This window comes from Zingiber officinale, chromosome 7B (genome assembly GCF_018446385.1).
Source record: "Zingiber officinale cultivar Zhangliang chromosome 7B, Zo_v1.1, whole genome shotgun sequence".
NCBI classification, from domain to species: domain Eukaryota; kingdom Viridiplantae; phylum Streptophyta; class Magnoliopsida; order Zingiberales; family Zingiberaceae; genus Zingiber; species Zingiber officinale.
The window spans coordinates 61473887-61496551 of record NC_055999.1 but is presented as its reverse complement, the minus strand read 5'-3'; the positions used below and the strand labels follow the sequence as shown (position 1 = coordinate 61496551).

At 35.0% G+C, this 22665-nt stretch overlaps 1 long non-coding RNA gene across 1 annotated transcript; it reads right to left on the bottom strand.

Annotated features, from left to right (window-relative positions):
• Positions 1–15555: 15555 nt before the first annotated feature.
• Positions 15556–16378, bottom strand: LOC122003773. The gene is made up of 3 exons (XR_006118092.1): positions 16320–16378; positions 16088–16204; positions 15556–15576 (listed from the first exon to the last, which is right to left on the bottom strand). It is a non-coding gene; the product is annotated as an uncharacterized LOC122003773 (long non-coding RNA).
• Positions 16379–22665: the final 6287 nt, after the last annotated feature.

The following is a 22665-nucleotide window of genomic DNA, read 5'->3' as shown; positions in this document are numbered from 1 at the left end:
AGGTTCAAATCTTCCGTCGCGATCTTTTTATTTCAATTTATTTCCTAACTACTGCTTAAATATATATCGCTCCATATATAATTAACAAAACTTACTTAGATCAGTTGGTTGGTTGACTTTGGTTAGGGTCTAGTTCGGTATGAGATCTTGGGTTCAAAACCTCACCTTTAACACTTTTTTATTTTATTTTATTTTTTTTTAAACTTCTTTCTCTTGGTAAAAATACCAAACGAACTCCAAAAATTACGTAAAAATACTCTAAAAATTTTTTAAAATCTCTAGAATATTTTAAAGGTATTTCTAAATATTTTTGAATTATTTTTGAGGCTCAAAATGAGGAAATTTGGGTCGTTACAATTCCCCATACCTTATAAAAAGTTCGTCCTCGAACTTAGAATAATTTCGGATATTTCTATCTCATACTGTCCTCACACTCCAAGGTAATTTCCTCATACTTCTATTTCCAAATAACTTTCACTAACGGTACTCTTTGTTCCTTAATCTCTTAACTTCTCGGTCCTCTATCATAACATCTAGTTATGCCAAGAATAATACTTGACATCTTCTCTATCCTTTCTAAACATACTTATGTACATGAATATAAGAGAAACAAAACTAAAATTGTCTCTATTCTTCCTAAGCATGTGTATCAAAACATAGAAAATTAAAACATGGATTTTCTTCTTTCCTAAGCACATATAAGCAGATACTCTATACTGCAAATAATAAAGAAAGCATAAAATAAAAAGTTAAATACTTTCTTACTTGAAGACGGCAATGATGGTGCTGATGTGTGATGCTGGAGAATGGGAACTGCTCTGATACCAACTGTAACGACCACCCTTCTTACTACTACTACTCTCTAAGGATGACCGTTACTTAACTACTAACTCTACTTAACCGGTATGATTAAAAATCACATGGAAACTCTAGCGAAAAATTTCGACAGAGTCTCCCCTGTGCCGGTGACTTTAAACTGACATACATAACATAATATAATATACACAGCCACAGGCGGCTGGAACACATATCAAACACACAAAAGGAATAACATCACCACGCAGTTTAATGAAATCAAATCATGCAAGTAATGAATAGCGGAAACAAAATAAACATACAATTAACTAACAGCGGAAGACTAAATGACTCATCTAATACATTCTTAATAAATGACAATCTTAATAAATTCTTAAACTAAGTCCCAAGGCTTCCATAGTCCTGGCATCACACACCATCCGCGCCACCTTGTCGCCTTCCTTTCTATATCTTTTCCTTTCCTGTATCTGCAGTAAGAGGAAGTGTAGTCTATAAGAAAAATTTACTTAGTAAGCGCTATCTAACTCACAAAATCATGAATGTGCATGTATACGAAAAGAACTAAAAACTATATGCTCTAAAAAGGAATAAAGCATAAACATAACTGCTCATGTCAAACTAATAGCAAAGAAAAGCTAAGAAATCTACTCATGTAATTCTACTCGCTAATCATGCTACTCATCTAATAGGTAAACATGAAACTACTCATCCACTAGATAAACATGGTAGAATAAAGAACTAAACTTACTGAATTCTAAACACCTTCTGAATCTTATTCCACTTGTTTAAAGACTTATTCTTTAATACTTTATACTCATGTAAAACTCGTTTTACTTGTTCAAAAACTTATACTTATAATACTTCAAAATAATAATCAACTTCTTCTTGGGCCCGGCAACTGTGCTTTTACTTTTGTAACGACCCGACCCATTCGGCGGCCCATTTGGCCTATGGTCGTCGACCGTCGACCGTCGGCCGAGCCGTTACTACTAGGTTATCTAAACCTACGGACGACTATGGGAGCCCAGCCCAAGGACAGAGAGTCCAGTACAGTGCCACTGATAAAAGTAAAATACTTGTTATCTTTTAATACTTCTATATAATGCCTCGGCATTTTCTTAAGCACCTTGTGTGCCAAAATCCCTAAAGTCTTGACTTTGGGATCTACTTAAGGCCTCGGCCTTTTTCTTTCTTTTCTTTATCTTTCTTATATTTTTCTTAAACTCTTAAAAAGAACATAGGCATGCTACAACATAATTAAATTAAAGGAAAGAAAATCTGACTTCTATAAGCATGCTATATCAGAGACAAATCAAAAGAAAGCATATCTAACTTCTTCAAACATGCTACAACAGATTTAAAACAAAGGAAACAATTCTGAGATCTTTAAGCATGCTAAAATGAATGCAAAGGAAACCCCAAACTACAATGTGAACTGACATAGCTGTTCCTACTCATTGGAGTTACATAAACTTGATATCTGCATGTATAAAACTAATAAGGAAGGATCTGTATCAAAACTAAGCAATGGAAATGCTAACAGCACAAAACCACTCTACTGCATGCTCATTAAAAGGCCTGTTCCTACACATGGCAGCAAAGAAGAAAATCAAATACTAGGATGTTTCATGCTCTCATTTCCGAATCTAAACAACTAAATCTGGTTTTATGGCAGCAAGCTTCAAGATAAACCAAACCTAAGTCTGTTCATGTTATTCTAATAGTAAGGAGAAACATTATAATTCAATACTGCTCGTGCTCTTCTAGTAATAAAGAAACTACACATGCTTAACTAATAACAAATAGAAAAGTCCAACAACATGCTAAATCATAAGTCTAAAGAATCTTTAGGAAATAAAAACAATCTTGAAACCAATCCAAAACTGTTCCGAAGTCATGAAAGGAAGACTAAATCCCTAGCAACAATTCTATATAGCATGATCCAAAACATGAAAGGAAACTAAAGCTCTATCAATTCCTCAATTCTGTACAGCAAGTTGCAAAACAAAGGAAAAATCTAAACTAAGATGCTTCCCAATGCCACTAAACTACATGCTCCGAATTAAACCATTTCATGTTCTTCCCTGAACCTCACGGCAGCAAACAAAATTCCTAAACATGCTTCACAGCAAAACTCGAACAAGCAAGTAAACACCAAAACAAAAACCCTTCTATCTTCTTTATGTGATTCACGGCAGAAAAACAAAACCAACCATCCTTAACAACATGCTACGAAATCATGGAAAACAAGAATCCGATCAAAAACACAAACCACCTACAATTTATCCCAAAGCTTTCGGAAAAGAAAGGAACAATCGGAGCTATCCTACTGCAGGTGAGTAGCAACTTACCTTGTTCTTGAGCTTACTACCGAAGGAGAAAGGCAGCTCTAGGGTTTCGGTGGAGCTCACGATCTCGGCCTCTTCCCTTCGTGTCCGCGCGTCCTCCTTGACAAGGCGCTCACGGGCTTCTTCTTCACCGTCGCTCGAGAGGAGAAGGCGCACGGGAGGAGGAGATAGAGGTGAAGCCCTAGCCCTCTTCTTCGTTTCTGCCCGAGAGAAGCCGACGCCGTCGCTGCGTGCGAGAGGAGAAGAGGGATCGAGCAAAACTCCCCTTCCTCTCTTCACTTAACCTCCTTTTTATAACCTAGGGTTATTTTTATTACCAACCATTGCTTAAGAATATTTCGCACCTTATCTTTTCACGAAATATTTGCGGAAGAGTTGGTTGGCTGCATTTTGACCAAGTTAAGGGTTGCAGGTTCAAATCTTCCGTCGCGATCTTTTTATTTCAATTTATTTCCCAACTACTGCTTAAATATATATCGCTCCATATATAATTAACAAAACTTGCTTAGCTCAGTTGGTTGGTTGACTTTGGTTAGGGTCTAGTTCGGTCCGAGATCTTGGGTTCAAAACCTCACCTTAACACTTTTTTATTTTTTTTTATTTTTTTTTAAACTTCTTTCTCTTGGTAAAAATACCAAACGAACTCCAAAAATTACGTAAAAATACTCTAAAAATTTCTAAAAATCTCTAGAATATTTTAAAGGTATTTATAAATATTTTTGAATTATTTTTGAGCCTCAAAATGAGGAAATTTGGGTCGTTACATCTGATACCTCTAGAAGAGAGGATCAAGTACAAATAAGATAGACGAAGTGTAACATGCTACACTTTCCTTTTTCAGTAATTAAGTACAAGGAAATAACTTCGTTACGGACACGTAGGGGTCGGAGTGAAAAATACTCGTGTGTTAGTGTCGGTCTGCTGATTGCGATCAGAAGTCCTTCAAGCAGTAGTCGGGCACAGCAGCTTCAAAACAGAGTCATAGCAGGAAGTTAGAGTAGTTGGAACCTTAAATGGATGCGTAGTAGCTCGTATATCAGTTGTGTATTGATTCTTGGTCGAGATTGGCTTATAAAGGGTATGGAAGGCGCCTTCAACATGGTAAATCTAATCCCGACTTCACTGTGCCTTATCTACGACGAGGTCTAAAATTTATCCATTGAAAGGCGCTTTCAAGCCATTGAAGGCGCCTTCCATGAACAGTGCGAAGGCGCCTTCCAATGCTTGAAGGTGCCTTCGAGTACTGTTCATTCAAAAGCTCTTTGCTCCTTTTACCTTGAAAGTTGTGTTAGTCCAAATCTAAAATATCTAACCTACAAAATAAAGTTAGCACAATGATAATAAGAAGTAGTAATTAGCTCATGTCCTCCTAGGACTAGGAACTAGTCAATATCTCAGATTAGGGATCCAAAATAGACCTAACCTAGACTGACGTCTACTGTCCCTCAACCAGGATGTGTCCTCGCCGAGTCCCTCTCCTCCAGTGACTTACCTTTACTTACCTGCCAAACATCTAGTCCTTTAGACATGTTTGGACTTTCTCTAGCCTTGCTTAGTATCAGACTAAGCTGATCTACTAAGACTTGTCTACAACATTGAGTTAGCACCATAAATATAAAATGGTAAAGATAAAAACAGTGTTAGCATTATTAATAATTCACTGGTCTAGTCGACCGCGTGCGGTCGACCGAAAACCAGTCGATCACATATTACCTAGGGTTGCCTTCCCTTAGGGATGCCCAACTTCACTCACTAGGACTTCCATTGCCTGGCCCGACTTCACTCACCAAGACTTCCACCACCTAGCTTCACTCACTAGGGTCCAACTTCACTCACCAGGACTTCCACTACCTATCTTTACTCACTAGGGTTCGATTTTACTCAAGACTTCCACTACCTAGCTTCGCTCATTAGGGCCCGACTTCACTCACTAGGGCTCGACTTCACTCACCAGGACTTCCCCTACCTAGCTTCACTCACTGGGACCCGCTCCACTCACTAGGACTTCCACTACCTAGCTTCACTCACTAGGGCCTGACTTCACTCACCAGGACTTCACCTTGCCTAACCTACAGTTAGGACTAGTCACTCAGTAGACTTCTCACTTGCCTATCCTTTGGTTAGGACTTACCTTGCTAGTCCTGACTAGACTTTTCTCTTCCAAATATCAAGTCCTGTTTGGATCAACCCTTGGTTAAACTGACCAAACTAAGGTACATTGTCAAACATCGAAACCTTAGAAGTCGATTTCACCAACAAATTTTTGTAGGTTACTCATTAAATAGTAGATGTTATAGAGTATATAATAAAAATATACTAAGGATCGAAGATCATAAATGTAAATTTGAAGAATTTAACCATATCCTAGAACACACTCAGATTCAACCAATTGATTTTATTGGAGGTAGCACTAGTCAAGGGGGAGCAAGTGAAAACTTAAGTTAAGAACACAAAGAAGAACATCAACCATAAGAAAACAAACAAACTAGAACCACAAGGTTTAACCTAAATCATCTACTTGAACAAATAATTGGTGATCCAGACCTAAGAGTCTAAACTAGAACAACTTTTAGAAACCTAAGCCAAATAGTATTAATCTCTAACATCGAATCCAAAATAATAGAAGAATCATTAAATGACCCAGATTGGATCTTAGCCATGTAAGAGGAACTGTCCCAATTTAAAAGAAATGAAGTATGAGATCTTGTTCCATTACCAGAACATAAAAAATTAATAGAAATGAAATGGGTCTTTAGAAATAAACTAATGAAAAAGGGAAAGCCATTAGAAACAAAGCCAGATTAGTAGCCAAAGGATTTAGTCAGGTCGAGGAACTTGACTATGATGAAACCTATGCCCTTGTTACTAGACTCGAATCAATTAGAATGTTGTTGAGCTATGCAGCCCATAAGGGTTTCAAATTATATCAAATAGATGTTAAATTAGTCTTTCTCAATAGATTAATTAAAGAAAAGGTATATGTAGGTCAACCCACAGGGTTTGAGAACTTAGAACACTCTAACCATATGTTTAAATTAAAGAAAGCTCTCTATGGTCTAAAACAGGCTCCTAGAGCTTGGTATGAGAGGTTGACCATATACTTAATCTCAAAAAGCTTCGAACAAGGTCAAATAGACCCAACTCTATTCGTTAAAACAATTAATCAAGATTTCTTTATAGCTCAAATTTATATAAATGATATAATATTTGGGTCAACTAATTCAAAACTCTTATAAGAATTTATAACACTGATGGAACAAGAATTTAAAATGAGTTTAGTAGGACAACGAACATTCTTCCTAGGGCTTCAAATCAAACAAAAAAATGAAGGAACTTACGTTTATCAATAAAAATATACACTTGAATTACTTAAATTTGGTATGGAAAATTCCAAGGAAATTAAAACTCAAATGGCCACCAATGTGACCCTAGATAGTGATCCAAGTGGAAAACCCATAGACCTCAAATATTACAGAAGTGCCATAGGAAGCCTACTGTATCTGACTGTCAGTTAACCTGACATTTTATTTGCAGTCAGTATAAGTGCTAGGTACCAAACATGTGCTAAGGAGTCACACTTGGCTAATATTAAAAGAATTTTTAGATACTTAAAATGAACATCCAACATAGGAATGTGGTGTTGGTTGCTACTCGGAAAACCTATAGGTTCCACTATACAAAAATTTTGTACAAAGGTCTGAACCTTTTCCTAGCTACCATGTGTTCTTTTAAATTAAATTTTGGATCGCCTGCGGAACTTAACACGTTTGATCCAAAACTTAATCTATTTGTTCTTTTAGGTTTTGACTTGGATCTCCTGCGGAACTTAACACGTTCGACCCAAGTCTCCTTAAGTTATTAATTCCATTAAATATTATTTTCCATAATTAGTTCCCAGTACTGACGTGGCGAGGCACATGGCCTTCTTGGATATGGGAGCAACCACCACCGACTAGACAAAACCTTTTATAGAAAGATAATATTTAATTTCCTAAAATAACTTTAGGTTAACCAAAGAGAACAATCAAATCACAAGGAAAAGAAAAAATAAAAGAACACAACTTCGAAAAACATATTCGAAATTCTAGAACGTAAGCCTCTTGTATTTGGTATTATTTCCATAAATAACTAGCATGATGCGGAAAGAAAAATTACTAGTTATACCTTGTAGAAAAACCTCTTGATCTTCTACCGTATTCCTCTTCTAACCTCGGACGTTGTGTGGGCAACGATCTACCGAGATGAGAAACCACCAACCACCTTCTTCTCCTCCAAGCAAGGTTCGGCCACAAAGGAAAACTTCACCAAGGAGAAAAACCAAAATACTAACCAAGCTCCAAGAGATGCTAGCTTTCTCTCCTTCTTCTTCTTCTTCTCCGAGTAGTATCCGGCCACCACAAGAGGAAGAGAAAGAGAGGATGGCCGGCCACACCAAGGAACAAAAGAGGGAGAGAAAACAATAGAGGTTGTGTCTTGTGAAGGCACCCTCACCCCTTCTTTTATATTCCTTGGCCTAGGCAAATTAGGAAATTTAATTACAATAAATTTCCTTAATTCCCTTGACATGATTTAATTGAGAAAAATAAAATAATATTTCCCCAATTAATCTCTAATGGCCGGCCACATCAATGGGAAGCAAATTGGACAAGTTTCAATCAACAATTAAAACTTTCCTTATTTGTTTCCGGAAATTTTAAAAATAAAATTTCTCTTCAAAAAATCTCTTCATGGTTAATAAAAATAAATTTCCATAATTTTAATTTTACAACATGTGAATAATTTTTAAAGAGAAAATAAAATATCTCACCAATCTATAAATAAGGAAAGAGATCTAATCTCTTTCTTTAATCTTTTGTAAATTTTACAAGAGAGATAATTTAATTCAAATTCTCTTTAATAAATTATTTCTTCCACATAATAAAAATTAAAATTAAAATTCTTTTAAATTTATTTTGGCCGGCCCTACTAGCTTGGGTTCAAGCTAGGGCCGGCCACCCAATCTTATACCTAGGCCGGCCCTAGCTTGTTCCCAAGCTAGCTTGGCCGGCCCCTATTGGGTGGGTATAGAAGGTGGGTATAGAACTCTATAAATAAGAGGCTACGATAGGGACCGAGAGGAGGAATTGGTTTTGGTCTCCCGATAAAATTAAGCATCCCGTGTTCGCCCCGAACACACAACTTAATTTTATCAATGATAATTCATTCCACTAGAGAACTATCATTGAACTACCGCACCAATCCCAAATTATATTTTTGGGCTCCTTCTTATTATGAGTGTGTTAGTCTCCCTGTGTTTAAGATATCGAATGTCCACTAATTAAGTGAGTTACTGACAACTCATTTAATGAATATCTAAGTCCAAGAGTAGTACCACTCAACCTTATTATCATGTCGGACTAAGTCCACCTGCAGGGTTTAACATGACAATCTTTATGAGCTCCTCTTGAGGACATTATCAACCTAGTATCTCTAGGACACAATTTCCTTCTATAATCAACAATACACACTATAAGTGATACCATTTCCCAACTTATCGAGTTTATTGATTCATCGAACTAAATCTCACCCATTGATAAATTAAAGAAATAAATATCAAACATATGTGCTTGTTATTATATTAGGATTAAGAGCACACACTTCCATAATAACTGAGGTCTTTGTTCCTTTATAAAGTCAGTATAAAAGAAACGACCTCTAATGGTCCTACTCAATACACTCTGAGTGTACTAGTGTAATTATATAGTCAAGATAAACTAATACCTAATTACACTACGACCTTCTAATGGTTTGTTCCTTTCCATTTTAGTCGTGAGCTACTGTTTATAATTTATAAGGTACTGATAACATCATCTTCTGTATGTGACACCACATACTATGTTATCTACAATATAAATTAAATGAACAACTACAAACAAATGTAGATAATTTGACCAAATGTGATTCTTTATTCATAATGAATGTTTACAAAGCTTAGGCTTTCAGTATACACTCCAACATGTGGTACCCTAGAACAACCAATTTTAAACTTATAAGTTTCTCTGACTTAGATTATGTCGACTATAAACTAGATAGAAAAAGTACAAATGATTATTGTCAACTACTTGGACCATCACTTGTCAGCTGGTTTAGTAGAAAGTAACACTGTGTTACTTTATCTACTACTAGGCAAAATATATCGCAATAGGAGAATGTGTTGCATAACTATTATGGATGATGTGTACCCTAAAAGTCTTCAATCTAAACTTTAAAAATACAAAAGTACTAATTGATAATATTAGCTCAATCAACTTAACAAAAAATCTAGTGCATTATTCAAGAACTAAACACATTAAAATCAAACACTACTTTATCAGGGATCATGTAACTAAAGGAGACAGTGAACTCAACTACATTAAGTCCAAGTCAAACTTAGCTGACATATTTACCAAACCCCTCCCTGAAAGTGAATTTAATAATTTATGTCGACAATTAGGAATGTGTATTATAGACTAGGACTACTACTTTTAAAATGATTTACAAATTCTAGGAAAAAGTCATTGCTTTGATTTTTTTTAATTCCCATTTTCTCAATCTTTCAAAATTGACTTTAACCTTAGTCTAAATAAAATTCATAGAAAGCATGCTCCTATAGTTCTAGGTATCAAGCATCTCATAAACACACTAGGCCTCCCTTGATTGTGTATTCAAAAAACCTAGAATGACGTGAGATGCATAGACAAATTACGTGAACTTAAGATGCTTATATCAGTGCATCATCACAAGTATGTGAGAGAAATACTAAATTACAATGATCAGGTTAAGTAATCTATCTTAGTCAAACACTAACTGAATACATTTACTTAACATGGCTAACTAAGTGTACACTACTATCTTCTGATAGTTAGTTAGTAGCTAATGGTTAGACATTTAAAGACAATTTCTATATGAATATTTTCCATAAATAATACCAGGTTCAGAGGAAAATATTGTGAAAAATTCCTTCAAAAATATTTTTTTAACTATCACTTTTAAAATCGAAGATTGAGTTTGAAAAATTTTTGACAGCATTTCACATCTATCTTAGAAAGGTATCTCTCTTTAAAAGTACTTTAAAACATTTTCAAACAAGTTCTTGGACAATTCTTGAAGAATTTCTCTGAGAAGAGTTTTGTGAAAATCACTTTGAAATTCTCACTTAAGAAATTCTTTTCTTTAAAATTATTTTCCTTTGAACATTTTTCAAACTTACTATGACTCAAAAAGTTATTGGAAAATATCTCCTTTTTAATTATTGATAAAAAGCCTTTTGAAAAATATTCTTGCAAAACTATATTTCAATAATTTTGCAAAGCTTTATTTTTTATTAAATTCTTGAAAATGTTTATTGAGAAATCATTGACAAAAGTTTTCTAATGTTACGTAGAAATTTTTAAAAGATTAATCAAAACTTTACTTACAAATTTTTGACATAGACTTACAAATTTTTTTTGAGCTTTCAGTTAGTTTCTGCATTCCTTATCAAAATTTTATTACATTCCATGCCTACCTTCCATGTTTACTCTATAGTTTTTTTGAGTTCCTCTGCGTATTTTTTGATGACTGCCAAAGGGGGATGGTAAGGGTTAAGTAAGAAAAAGAAACTAAATCGTGACAAATCTTAACTCTAAAACCAATCAAGAGAATTAAACAAACAATTGATCTTACTCAAGAATCTTTTCTCCTGAATAAAGTTATTACTATTTTTATTTTATGTATATATTTTCCTAACTTTAACCTAGATTATCATTGTATCAAAAAGGGGAGATTATTAGTATAATTTGCACTAACGGTCTAACTTAGGTTTGGATGAATGACAAGTGAGTTAAGTTAGATCTTTATGTGATCTAATTGCTTTACCAAGCGTGCAGGAGTTGACGGGTCTGAAGGACCTAACACCAGGCTAAAATATAACTAGGGCTGAGGACTCGATAGTTGGTGCGAAACTTAGATATGTCAAAGGGCCGACCTAACATCTGGTGGGAAGTCCGGTTGGATCCACGAGACCTGATAATTGCCATAAGTCCAATTGGGTCTGCGGACCTATCAACTGGCATGAAGACCTGGTGGCTCAAGAGACTAGTCAACTGACTACAAGTTAGTAAGTGAAGGTAAGTCACTGGAGGAGAGTGACTCGGTGAGGGCGCATCCTGGTTGAGAGACACTAGGCGTCGGTCCATTTTAGGTCCATTTTGGATCCTTAAACTAAGACCTTAACTAGTTCCTAATCCAGAGAGGGCAGGAGCTAATTATTACTGATTATTATTACTGTGCTAACTTTGTATTGTCACTACAACAAATTTGTTAAAAGACAACGGTTAAAAACCGTTGTCATAGGCCCTTTAAACCCGTTGTAACTGACACTGTTGTTAAATGTGCGGTAAAAGACAACGGTTAAAAATCGTTGTCTTTGACCACATTAGACAACAGTCATGCAACGGATTTAAAGTGTTGTCTTTTAATACCAAAGACAATAGTTCTGCAACAGTATAAAACTGTTGTAATTGCCAGTTTTGCAAAAATTTGATCGCAGATATACTTTTAACAACATATACACTGTTGTTTTTCTTCAAAATTTAGTTTAAAACCATTGTCTTAGAATACTTTTTACAACGGTTAAAAATCGTTGTCTTTGTACATTCAGTTGCATGTCTATATATGTACTTTTCACAACAGTTAAAACCATGGCCATTGCACACAAACTGGTACAACGTAACATTTATACATTCACAAAAATAGTTTTCAACATATATACATTCGATTAGTTGTCATTAATTTATATATACATCTTGTCTCAAACAAAAACCCGTACATGTGTACATTCACTTAAGTTTATAAACAATTCTATACAATTACTACAAGCTATCCAAACATGACCACAAGTAGTATCCAATCATGACAACCACAAAAGATGAAACCACAAAATTAAGTTTATAAGACCACAACCATGCAAACCCAGCTTGCAAACCCAGCAATTTCTCCCTGGTTCTTTTTCTGCATACCCAGCTTGCAAACCCAGCAATTTCTCCCTGTTATGAAAATAAAATATAGTTAAAGCCATAGAAAAAAAGAATGGCCAAATATGCACGAGAAACGTTGCCGCTTCACAATTTCATGAGTAGTGAAGCAAGTGAGCACGAAAAAAGTTTATGAAACTGGTTCATATGGCTGTTCCAACCCTTCAAATTCATTTCTTTTGTTAGTTCAAGGCTAATTGTACAAAGTTGGACAAATAGTACAGCAGATAAGTTAAAGAAATAAGGTAATTGAATTAAATCGTCTTGTGCATGAAATAGAGCAAAAGTGTGCAGTGGACAAGGACTGAAACTAGGATTGGCAAAAACGTCTTAGCAAGCAGATGAAGTTGAATCCAACACATACCAAGTACACATGAGCTATACATAATCTAATATGATAACACCACCCTACTTAAGTCAAGGTGAAGCCTTACATGGAATAAACCAACAATCCCTATAGCTAGTAACAGCAAATAAAGGAGGGCAGAATACATTGGGAAGAAAAAAGCAGTCAGATCAGAGCAACTCTAGGTAAGTCTAGATAGTTTGTGTATCTTGCATATAGTGATTGCTAAATTGGTTTGGTTTGGTTTGCCATAAGTAAGTCGAAACAACTATGTGAATGAACTTGGTCATTGTGATTCTCAACAAAGTGTAAGTTATTTCCATCCAACTTTAACCCATTCCGACCATTCATCATGTCCAACAAATTGCAAATTCCAAATATTTTCAATTTTGTTTGATTGAGAAACCATTTTCATTCCCAAATAAAACAAGAATCTAAATACTATTAATTAAATTAGTCTTGCTCCTGCATTTTCCCCATGTATTATCATGTTCATAAATCAGGTAACTGCTCAAAATATTTATCTAGCTCACCTCCTTTACGTGTAAATCCTAGTCTGCAGAAAACTGTCCATTAAGAAAGGAAACAATTCATGATGCTCAAAGTTAATCAGTTCATCATAATCTGATAAGTGTGTTAGTCCTACAGAAATGTGTTTACCAGCAAATGATATATATGTTTGAACATCTCAAAATCTTAAGATGTTGAAAAACATTTCATGCATTCCAGTATAAGAATAATAATAAAATAGAGATGTTCTACCTGGATGTCCTACACACTAAAGTTTTAATAATCATGATGTTTCCAGGGGCATATCTGTTAGGATCAGATTATGTAATTTGCATTATATGCAAATACTTTCCGAATAGATCAAGTCATTGTATGATTTTAAATACCTAGTCATAAATATAGTCTTGTATGCATTCTGCCCACTCAGAACGCACTTCATCAATTTCTTCTCTAGAGTACTGGGGTTTGATGAACTGTGAACAAAGACATAGATTAGATTAGTAAAAAACAATCAAAAGATGATAAGTACGAAATGATAAACACACAAATATTTGAGAAGATTGAGAATTGAATGTCAAATATTACTATTGATCGAAGTGAATCTCTCTCGATAGTTGCCAATTCTTCAATAATATATCTCATATATCTCATCACATAAAAACCACACTGTTTCGCATCTGGTTGGCGAGGACCCTATGTTAAAAACAAATTGTAAATGTCTAATATACAAGGTTAATTGTTTATAATTTAATCATAAGTAGACATGCATACCTTTACTACTTCCCATGTAACATGTTTTTTCCCTTATTTTGCCTTGTTTCAATTAAACAATCTTATGCTCCTTTATACATCAATAAGAATGGGCATATGAGAGTTTTACTGATTAAAAAAATGCTTAATAAAATTAAAAAATGTACTCACATATCTACTACGTATTTCCAATCCTCGTCACGAATGCGATGACTAAGCGAATCCAACAAATAAACTGTCTCCTTATATGGATCAATAACAGTGAGAATCCAATGATAACTATGCACAAATCACATAATTATTGCATGCATATTTCTCGAAACAATAAATTAAAACTGATATTATAAGTCTTACTTACCCAACATTATGTGGCACCAAAACAAGTTGATTTCTTGATGCTTGACTCAGCTTATCTGCCAAAATACTAGCTCTTTCATTCAACTGCTCAAATTTGCTGTTTTTGTCCAGTCGAGTCACACATGGCACATATGGGATAATGTGTGGATTCACAAATCTGATTTTGTGGACATTGTTATATGTTTTCAGCTTTTTATAAAGATGGCTACCATTTCAAAATGAAGAATGTTACAATGCTAAATTAATAAAGTTTATACAATTTATATGGTAAACAAATAGAATAAGAAGACTTACCACATGTAAATTACTATATAATTTGCAGTTATGGGATCCAAATGATAAAAAGGAATGATATCTTCAAGGTGCACAAGGATTTCATATTGATCGTCAAAGAAACCCTCCTCGTAAATCATTGATATATTTGTTTCATCATTTAGAGCACGGTTATAATAACAATACAGTAGATGCAATGACCTTGGCACACTTGATGAAATAATTGGGTTATTTCTTTGGACAACACTTCTTTTCCTTTGAGGATTCTAAAAATTACAAATGTACACATGTTAGGTGCAACACTAATCTTTGTTGGACAATTTAACTATAAATATAATATGACATTTACCTCATCTTGCATAACTACCAAGTTAGCTGGCCATCCCACATGTGTTCCAATAGCATCACCAATTGTATCACATTGATTTGGAATTGGACATGGCAATTGTGCTAATTCATCCACAGCCTTATCAATGGAGACACGCATACAATTAATGGGTAATGGAACACCATGAAGTAATTTACCAACCGCATTGACATGAACAATTGTACCATAGGCAACAATATTGCTCTTAGAACCCAATGTCAATGCAACCGGTTTACCCTAGAAGATAAGTAATCATGTTATAAATTGATGCAACTCATAGTTTCAATAATACTAAGTAATATAATGACAACTAAATATATACCTGGAAGAAATCATCATTGTTCAAAATTTGCATGTCATCATTATCCAAAGTTTCAATATTTGGGACACACTTTTCAATTTTGATATTTTCGTCACTCATGGGATGCAACTTTACTGAGCAACTACCTTTTCATCCGTATCTAAGTCGCATGCACCCTTTCTGAACATTGCTTCAAGTTTCTGTATGCGTTCATCTTGATTTGACATGCGTGCATTTTGTTGTGAGATTAATATCTTTGCCTCCATCAACTCTTTTTGTTGAAGGATAAACTGCTCATCAACAAGGTGTTTCTGCACTATGCTGCCAACATTAAAATAGAATGTTGGAGTGACATGGCCTCCAACACCCCTCACACGCCCAGAATGCTCCTCAGATGAAAGTGCTTTTGAAAGGATATCTGTGTTTGCCTCTTCTAAGTGCAACTTACCCTCCCATTTTTGTTGCACATAATCATCCTGTCATGCAAAAGAAAACAAAATAATTACTGGTACAAAATTAATTACTGGTAAATAACTCCCTATTAAGTACTAACACTAATATGGATATACATTTGTTTTAAAATTGCCAATGATGATTTGCTAATTATTTAACTGGTTGTGTATGCATACAAATACAATTTTACTGATTGTGTAGAGTTTTCTGAAAAAGAAAAGGGGAAAGCACAGATGATCAGCATGAGAACACTACTGCCACACCTTATTCTGGATCACAGATGTAGATTTTGATGAAATGATTTTGATGCAGATGCAGATGCAGAAAAAGATGCAGATTTTGATGCAAATGCAAATTTTGATGCAGAAGCAGATGCAGATTTGGATGCAGATTTTGATTTTTTTTTTCTGCAATGCTGTAGTGTACATAAATGTAACAATATATTATTGTTGCGACAATAAAGGACAGAGGCATAATAAAAACCATAAAGGCATAATAGATTTAGTAGGAAAGACGCATAATGAGCTTGCTTACAATCTTTTCTATTGCCATTTTCAAATCATCGCCTTCAAATTGCCCCTTCTTATTCATCCGTCCTTTCTTCCAAATAATCGCTCGATTAATCTCTTCATCATCACATAATTCATCTCCCTACAATCAAAATGTATAATTTATACAACTTTATAAATCACATTAATAGATTTAGTAAGAATAAAATATAGGCAGATTCTAGATCATATTTACCGAATTAAGCAGAAATACTTACTATTTCATCAGCAAAACGAGCATAACCTTTACGGGCAAGCCGATGTGGGTATACATTCTTCTTTCTTCTCTTCTTTTGCTCATCACTTACTTTCTAGTTAATTGAACATTCCTCATATATACCAGCTGTGATCAACTCAATTGAAAATAGCAAATTATAATCCTTACCTTGAAGTCGTCCGACATGCGACTGATTACAAACGCACTCCAATCATCTCGTGTAATACCATACCCAATTGGTGGTTCTTTCAACTCTTCCGGTTTAGCAAGCTTGCTAAAAATAAACTTATGAGTGAGGAGAGCTTTATATTGCCGCCACTTACTATTTGCCGAATTCAAACACCCCTTTTTCCATCTAGGGTCAACATTGTAACTCAACTATAAAAAATATTAACCCATTATATTAAATAGATCATAAACATATATAAGGTAATTAAAATTTTCAAAAGAAATTTAACTTACATTAACTGATTCCCATATTAAATCCTTAACGCCACTTGGAACTTGCTTCCATGACTTGGAACTTATCCTAACCTTTTCCCGAGCGAGAATGCCGATATAACTTTGCATTTCACTAGCAAAGTCTCCTATTGGCTGTCCAAATTTATTGAATTTTATATCCTTTCTAATTCCGTGGGCCCTTTGCCTAACCAGCTTATCCAAACGAGTGCGACCTCTTGAAGTTCTTGTTATTTCGGTCTCTTGAGATTCCAGAATTTCCAGAATTTCCAGAATTTGCCATATTACCTTATTTGGTTCCTACAATATTTCCGTCTACCTGAATTCCCTTTCTTGTACTCTTTTTTCCACCAGATGTCATAGTTTTCACAAAGCAATGAAGAGATACAATTCCAGAATCTTGTTAAGTTCTTCAATGATGCAATTCCTGCATTATGCATTGACAACTTGTTAGCCATTCATAAAATTACACTATGCAATGCATTGGTAAATAAAGTACAGTAGTTTTCCATTTGCATCATACATCAATGTCATTCAAAATGCTACTCATACAAGAACCATAATAAAAAAAAGGAACATGTTCCATCACTTATTTATTGATAACCCAAGTCCCATCACAATCTTCACGGCTACATGGTGGTTCTTTCTCATCTATTCCATCAACATCCATTGATAGAAACCCTCTTGTAAAACATTGGTAGTGGATTACATCATTTTCCAACTCATCATCATTTATATATTCAATGTTCTCCCTAGTAGGTGTTGCAAGTACAACATGCCATGTAGGCTCTTGAGGATCTTCAATGTAAAATACTTACTTTGCTTGACTGATCAATATAAAAGGGTCAGATTTGAATCCAATTCTCTTGAGATTTACCAGCGTGAAACCAAGATCATCAAATTTAATACCATTATTATTCTCAACCCAATTACATTTAAACATTGGAACTTGAAACTTTTGATAATCAAGTTCCCATATTTCTTGAATGACTCCATAAAAAATCATGTCTGACACAACTGGATTTTTGTCCTTTGAACTAGCAACTTGCATTGTCTTTGCGATTAAGCTTACTCCGGAGTTTTGAACAACTCGTATATCATCACGCTCTTTTGTATGATAAGTAACCCCATCAATCAAATAACTAGAATACTTTAACACTTGATTGCTAGGTCCGCGCGCTATCCACTTCAATCTTTCTAATATTTGACTAGTGGAATGGCAAACTGCATTTGCAACCTATATTTCACAATGTGATAAAATTTGAACTTAGCTTTGAAAAAACCTATATTTCAAAACTTATGAAACTTACACGATCACGTAACCAGTTAATAAATGATCGGTTATGCTCATCTTGTAGCCACCTTTTGGACTTAGCCTTATGAGGAAATTTTGCATTCAAAAATGTCATGTGCTCCCTGATGAAATGATTAGGGATAAGTTAACCATTTGAATATAAGGAAAGTTCAAGAAAGTATTAATAAGTTAGAGAAATTACTCGATGTAAGGATCAACATCATCATCATTTTCTAATACATAACGATGTGCTTGATGCAACTCATCATGACTAGGGGAGTGAATTACTGAACCAGATAGAGGCTTTATGAGTTGTACTCTTCGATGCCTTGATGGGATCCCAATTGTATGCACACTAGACAAGTAGTCTGAGCAAAATTCCACAGCCTCTTCAGCAATATAACTTTCGGCTATACATCCTTCAGGTCAATTGTGATTTCGCACATAGCCTTTCAAGATCTTCATGAATCTTTCAAATGGGTACATATGCCTATACCATACCGGTCCACATAATTTCACCTCCCGCACAAGATGGACAGTTAAATGAATCATTATATCAAAAAAAGATGGGGGAAAATATTTTTCAAGTAAACACAATAGCATCACAATCTCTCTTTGCAAATCATCCAACTTTGAGACATCTATCACTTTATTATATACCACATTGAAAAATCCACACAACCGAATGATAGTATCTCTAACATGTTTTGGCAAGACACCACGGATAGCCACTGGAATCAATTGTTGCATCAAAGTGTGATAGTCATGTGACTTAAGGCCAACAAGTTTCAAGTCCTTCATCGACACAAGGTTTTTAACATTAGATGAGTAACCTGTTGGGACCTTTATTCCTAACAAAGAATTGCAAAAAAAATTTTTCTCAGCCTTACTTAGTGTAAAATACGCTGCTGGCAAATATGTTTTAGTCTCCCCCATCTTTGGTGCCAAATCAGTTCTCACATTCATCTTCATAAGGTCTAGTCTTGCTGCTACTCCAACCTTTGTTTTTCCTGGAATGTCAAGTAACGTACCAATGAGACTTTCACAAATATTTTTTTCAATGTGCATCAAGAACATGTCGAACATGTAGATGTTTCCAATACTCAAGTTCAAAGAATATAGATTTCTTTTTCCAGCATGATTTTTCATCAACATCCTTTAACTGAAGCTTCCCACTCATTTTTCCCAAACAATAATTAATACTTTCAACTCTTTTTAATACTTCATGGCCAGTTAATGGCTTTGGTGCAAGGTTAAACTCTTGATTCCCGTTAAATGCTTTCTTTTGTCTTCGATAAGGATGACTTCTAGGAAGAAACCTTCTATGGCCAGTATATGACATTTTTTTACTATGCTTTAACCTTATTGAATATGTTTCTTCACTGCATATTGGACATGCATGACATCCTTTCACAACACAACCTGACATGTTCCCATATGCAGGAAAATCATTGATTGTCCATAGTAAAACGGCTCTAAGCAAGAAATTTTCCTCTCGATATGCATCATATGTATCAACACCTATATCCCATAAGCATTTTAGGTCATCAATTAAAGGTGCTAAGTAGACATCAATATCATTCCCCGGTTGTTTGGGACCAGAAATCATCATAGTGAGCATCATAAATTTTCTCTTCATACATAACATTGGAGGAAAGTTGTAAGTGATCATAACAATTGGCCAACAACTATATGCAGAACTCATCGTACTATGGGGATTAATCTCATCTGCTGATATGTCCAATCTTAGATTTCTTGACTCAGAAGCAAAATCAGGCCAGTTGTGATCCACCAATTTCCAAGAGGGTGAATCAGCCAGATGACGCAAGTATCCATCACGAATTCTTTTTTCAGCATGCCAAGTTAACTCCTTAGATATATCCTTGTTCTTAAACCATCTTTGAAATCTTGGAATAGGTGGGAAGTACCAAAGGACTTTTGCTGGAACTCCTTCATTTATTGTATGTTTTTTTCCCAACTTCCACCGTGACATCCCGCAAATAGGGCAACTGGTAAAATCCTCACACTCCTTTCGGTATAAGATACAATCATTAGGGCAAGCATGAATTTTCACGTAATTCATCCCTAATGCAGATAAGCTTTTCTTTGCATCATACAAAGATAAAGGTAATTCATTGTTATCTGAAAGCATTTCCCTGATCAAACTAAGTATGTCAGTGAAATTTTTATCACTCCAACTATATTTTGCCTTCAAGTTATATAATTTGACAAGTGAAGATAACTTTGTAAATTTAGTACATCCTGGATATAAAGGTTTCTCAGCATCTTCAAGTAGCTTATGGAATTGTTTTGGATTCTCAGCATAACTATCATATGCAGCATGTACCATATCAATAGGTTCCTCGGCAAAAGATTTGTGTTCATCTTGGCCTACTCGATCATTCATTGAGTTTCTGATCTTAGATTTTTCCCCATGCCAAATCCATGTATGATAAGTTAAATCCATACCATTACAACACAAATGTGCTCTTATAGTGTCAACATCTTTCGTATTTAGATTACCACATCTTGCACATGGGCCAGATATTGCATTCGGATCTATAGCATTTTGTGTTACAAAGTGCAAGAAAGACTCTACCCCAACCTCATATTCATGTGATAGCCTATTCTTTGACATCCAATCTTTATTCATTACTCATATAACTAAGCAGCTAATAATGAGTCAAATCCTTCAAAACAATTGTAAGAATAACATTAAATTAGCAATGCTACAAACAACACAAAATTAATCTAGTGAATTATGCTGGAATATATATATTAAATTTCATTTAATTATTAAGGTAAATACAGCTAAATTAATATTAAATGTGACAACTATGAATCAATTATTTTAAACATTAAGCATGTAGTAGAGATAAGAGAAGTATACTTTGAAGATAGACAAGCAAGAAGAATTGTAAAGAAGAGACCAGGATAACATGATTTAGCAAAAAAAACTTCTAGTTGCATATCATGCTTGTATGGATTGACAAGTTATATGGAACCATGTTTTCCTTCTTTATTGGCATCATATCAAACGTGTTGTGATTTCTTATTAATTGTCGGACAACTTCTTACCTAAGGAAAACTTGAACAAGAAGTAGTGCAAGCTCTTGTTTTAAATTGGGAAATTTAAACCAGAAGTAGCGTGTTTAAATGCATCGCTAGTATATTCATTTTCCTCATCTCCTTTTTAGTTGAGCTTCTCTTGTTTTAAAAAAAATAACTTGTGTTCAAATATTGCTCCTGGTAGCATGATGTTTTTGATATATTTTGATTTCCAAATTGTGTCTTTTAGCTTTTAATTTCCATTATCACTACAGGTACCAGATGTCTCCCTGTTTTAGTTGCTGCACATGGTCCACAGCTAACCAAATCAAGGGACTCACATGAGTTCCTGATCTGCCCCTGAAACTGAAAATGCAAACTTGCCTATAAAATTCTGAAGACATTCATGGAGACTTTACATGGTCCATCTCCATTGATTGGTATCAAGATAATTTGTTCAATTCACATAAGTGAAACAACCACTATGATATACTTTACCAAAGTAGGGAAAAAAAACCTTTTTGGTATGTTGTTTACAAACTCCATATAACAATGCATCACAATGGTCTTTTTCTAAACCCTTCTAAGAAGATGAAAAAAATACTATAAACCCTTCTAAAAAGATGAAAGAGTTTTTCCAGCCATACCTGAGTTATATCAATGTAACTGTGGATTCACCCCATTTGAAAAGGGAATGAAGGCGGCTTGTTCAGATGTTCAGCGGAAGAGGGTTAGTCTGAGAGGAGTTCGAAGGAGAGGTTCAAGGAGAGGGGTTCGTCGGAGATGTTCAGCGAGAGAGGTTTAGCCAGAGAGGAGTTTTGAGGAGAGGGGTTCGTGCAAAGGGGTGGAAGGCAAAAACGTGTGAGGAGTGGAGAAGATTGTGTGAGGAGATCGGGAAGAGGAGATTGTGTGAGGAGAGGGAACGTGAAGAGATCGCGGGATGAGCAGAGGAGAAAGACATAGTTGCCTAGGGTTCCCGAAGACTAAGGGGAGGGAAAACACGCGCCAAAATATATTTCGGAGAGGGGAACACATTAAACCAGGGCAATGGAACAAAAGCATTAGGTTTACAACGGTTTAAAAATCGTTGTAAAATGTGTAATCCTCTAAAAAAATGCTCTTAAAAACAACGGTTTTAGGAAACCATTGTAAAATGTGTTGTTGATTATAAAACAATTCGCTCAACGACAACGGTTTTTACAAAAGCCGTTGTCTTTTGTTTTTCTTTAGAGCTAAAAGACAACGGTTTTGTCAAAAATCGTTGTCTTTTGTCAAATTAACAACAGTTCTCTCAAAAACCGTTGTCTTTATAGTGTTGTCTTTTAACAAATTTGTTGTAGTGTGTAGGCTAGATGCTTTAGTTTTGGACTAACACATTTTACAAGGCAAAGGGAGCACAAAAGGCCTTGGGTAAACAGTGCCCGAGGTGTCTTCCAAGTAAAGGAAGACGCCTTTGCACTATTCATGGAAGGCACCTTCAGTGTAGGGAAGGCGCCTTCCACAGGATAAAGTTCATAACTCGTCGATGATAAGGAGCAACAAACTT